Below are 3,979 nucleotides of genomic sequence, written 5' to 3' on the forward strand. Positions count from 1 at the left end.
GACTGATATGGGAAAATTATGATATTCTCAGTTACAGAGACAGCTTTTTATACCACTAACTGATTTTAGACCTCAAAACAAATTCAAAGCAGACTAGTTGCCCCTACAAATGACTGCACAAGGCCAGTTTCCCAGGTATATGTTTAACCAAGGTCAGGCACACAGCAACTTTAGTACCAGCTTTTCACTTGCAAAAGCCTGGCTGATAACATTAAAGACATAACTGCCTATACAGATTGTCTTAGCAAATGACTGTGCACAAATACTGCAGGACTCAAGGTTCAGCCAACTAACTGTTTATTGTTTAGTCCCTGAATTTCAATGCCACTCTCCTATGGGAAATGTTGGGAATAGGGTGCCTATGTGTCTCTTGATTTTACTTTACAGATTGCATACTGGGGAACCTGGCTGAGAGCCAAGCATTGCCATAGTTACAGTCAGAGTGACATTTGAAACCTGGGAGAAGCCGTGTGATTTCTCATGTGTTACCAGAATGGCTCTGTTTCTTATTGTTTATTCCAGTAATGCTATATGACCCTGAATATGTACTCATATATGTTGTCTAAAATTTTCTGTTGAGAAGAGGATTTTTCAAGATGTGTGAAGAGAGATATGTAGCTATGTGAAGGAGAGCTACATAGAAGAGAGTTGTAGAGAGCTGTTTAGAGAGACAATTATGTAGAGAGCACTGCATAGAGAGAGCTACTATGTAGAAGAGATCTGTGCAGAGAGGTCTGCTGTGTAGAGAGAGCTGTGTGGAAAGATGTACAAATGTGATAAGAGATATAGCTGAGTGTAGACAGATTTTCAAAACGGGATTTTTTAGGATGAAGTAAAAGAGAAAGTTGCAATCAGAAAGCATGTGTTTCTTATTCCGTTCAGATAAAAAAGTCTAGTTCTTGCCACATTTATGTTTTTTTTTTTTTTTTCATACCCTGGGCTGCTGGAGGCTTTTCCTCCAGTAGTGATATCCCTTGGTATTCACGATCTGTCTAGAAGATTGTTGCCCCCCAAATGGTGTTGTATACGAATTTTATCAAGTGTACTGGGCCATAAATCCAATCAGCAGTTGGTTGACTACTGCCAAGACATTTGTGCCACTATTGCACCAAGCGGCATGTTTTTCCGTACCAGTCATTATTGTAGTTCACCATAGTTCACATATAGATAACATTACAAATTATTTTCCTCCCTCTCCCTGCTCTCCCAGCCTGCTCACCGCAACCCCCGCCGTAGCCGCTGCTGCTCCCACCGTCACCGCCTCCGAGAAGATGGCTGTGCCTCCCACATGTGCTGATCTTGGCAAGTCTGCCAGGGATCTCTTCACCAAGGGCTACGGCTTTGGCTTAATAAAACTTGATTTGAAAACGAAGTCTGAGAATGGATTGGAATTTACCAGCTCAGGCTCCGCCAACACAGAGACCACCAAAGTGAATGGCAGCCTGGAAACCAAGTAGAGATGGACTAAGTACGGGCTGACGTTTACAGAGAAGTGGAACGCAGACAACACCCTGGGTACCGAGATCACCGTGGGAGACCAGCTTGCGCGTGGACTGAAGCTGACCTTTGATTCATCCTTCTCACCTAACACTGGGGGCAAAAAAATGCTAAAATCAAGACAGGGTACAAGGGAGAACATATCAACCTGGGCTGTGATGTGGACTTTGACATCGCCGGGCCCTCGATCCATGGCGCTCTGGTGCTTAAGCAGGCTATGAGGGCCGGCTGGCTGGCTACCAGATGAATTTTGAGACCGCGAAGTCCCGAGTGACCCAGAGCAACTTTGCTGTTGCCTACAAGACGGACGAATTCCAGCTTCATACTAATGTGAACGATAGGACAGAGTTTGGCTGCTCCATTTATCAGAAGGTGAACAAGAAGTTGGAGACTGCTGTTAATCTCGGCTGGACAGCAGGAAACAGTAACACTCGCTTTGGAATAGCTGCCAAGTATCAGGTCGACCCTGTTTTTCGGCCAAAGTGAACAACTCTAGCCTGATCGGCTTAGGGTACACACAGACCCTAAAGCCAGGTATCAAACTGAACCTGTCGGCTCTGCTGGATGGCAAGAACATCAATGCGGGTGGCCACAAACTTGGTCTAGGACTGGAATTTCAAGCATGAATGAATATTGTACAATCGTTAATTTTAAACTATTTTGCAGTATAACTACCTTCAGAATTTAGTGTACCTTTTAATATTGTATACTGGGGATGCGAGAATTGATAAATACCATGTTAGATCTCCAGGCTAAGGATGACTCGGCTTTAAGATGTTTACCATTTCAGAGGTACAGCAAAAACCCCATTCCTGAAAGGGTCCTTTTAGCTGTAGACATGGGTTGGGGAGGAGCCCCTCTAGAGATGTCAGGCCCCAGGTGGATGCTGGGGATGTGCGGGTCCTTTGTCAATCTGTAGAGTCCACAGATGAAATTATGACTTTCTGAGCATTGGTGTCCCGATCCTAGCTGCTGAGAAGCATGCACACACCCGTGTGAAAGGGACTGTTTTAGACAGATCTCCGTGCCCTCTTCCCATCCTAGCCCAATCAGTTACCTGTTTTACACCAAAAATACTCTTATGGTTAGCTATTTCTTTTTTGCCATTTTAGAGTGGAGAGGGTGGGCATGATGGAGCCAGTCATTCAGGACTTAATTCTTCCTTGTGGTGTGGTTTTTTCTTTCTTTCCTTCTTTCTTTCTTTCTTTCTTTCTTTCTTTCTTTCTTTCTTTCTTTCTTTCTTTCTTTCTTTCTTCCTTCCTTCCTTCCTTCCTTCCTTCCTTCCTTTCCTTCCTTCCTTCCTTCCTTCCTTCCTTCCTTCCTTCCTTCCTTCCTTCTTTCTTTCTTTCTTTCTTTCTCTCTCTCTTTTTCTTTCTTTCTTTCTTCCTTCCTTCCTTTCCTTTCTTTCTTCTCTCTTTTCTTCTTCTTCTTCTTCTTCTTCTTCTTCTTCTTCTTCTTCTTCTTCTTCTTCTTCTTCTTCTTCTTCTTTTCTCTCTCTCTCTCTCTCTCTCTCTCTCTCTCTCTCTCTCTCTCTCCTCTCCCTCTTGCCATTGCACCAGAGTCTGAAACAGCTTCCAGGATCTCCAGCTTTAAGGTGTGCAGGTGATTTCAGTCACACCATGACAACACTAGGGATCTAAAGCGACCTCTGTTAAAGCCTCACCACTCTATTTTTTAGCAGTTTAATGGGTACATTTTAGAGTCTTCCATTTTGTGTGGAACTACCTCCTCCCCTTCAAATGCTGTAATTAACATCACTTAAAATAAAACTTGAATAAAATATTGAAACCTCACAAAAAAAAAAGAATTATTTTCCTCCTCTGGTAGTTTGCATAGCACTTTCTAGCACCATGAAAGTCTGTCAGTGGAGATGAAGCTTCCAAATCAGAACTAGCTTCATTTTTCTACTTTGTGAGACTCAAGTATGTGCTATCTTTAACAATCTGGTTTTACAGTCAAGTTCTAATGGGTAACAAAGAGCAATGGCAATAGTTTATGCTATTAGGGAATATGTGTGACCTCGTTGACTACCAAATCCATAGGAAGTACCCCATTCCTGGCACTGAGCTTTTTCTATGCTGGCCTGTAGTTTCTAGTAGGGGCATTCATGCCCTAATATAGAGTAATTCCATTTTTAATTATATATATGCATTCCTACTTAATACCACTTCTAAAAAATGTGCTTTCTTCCTAATTCTTTAGGTAAATTTTACATTATTTATTTTCAATCTTCAATTTATTGCATCTATAATAAAGCCTATAAATTGCTTCTCAGCATGGTTTATTTAGGACTCTCAATTTTTGGGATGTACTAATTCCATGATCATTAAGTGTGAATAATTTTTGAAATGTATTTTGCAAGTATATTTTACTAGAGATCAGGAAAACACATTTTTTACTGTCATGGGAAACTATGCAAATATCCATTAACAATAGGATGCGTAAAGATTTGCTACTTTTATTGTACAATACTAAAGACAAC

The 3,979-nt window shown here is 41.5% G+C and overlaps 1 pseudogene; it reads left to right on the forward strand.

Moving 5' to 3' along the window:
• The first annotated feature begins 1,232 nt into the window (after nt 1-1,232).
• Nucleotides 1,233-2,573, forward strand: LOC102925726 (non-selective voltage-gated ion channel VDAC1 pseudogene; annotated as a pseudogene).
• Nucleotides 2,574-3,979: the final 1,406 nt, after the last annotated feature.

The sequence above is a fragment of the Peromyscus maniculatus genome, chromosome 10, assembly GCF_049852395.1.
Source record: "Peromyscus maniculatus bairdii isolate BWxNUB_F1_BW_parent chromosome 10, HU_Pman_BW_mat_3.1, whole genome shotgun sequence".
NCBI lineage: Eukaryota > Metazoa > Chordata > Mammalia > Rodentia > Cricetidae > Peromyscus > Peromyscus maniculatus.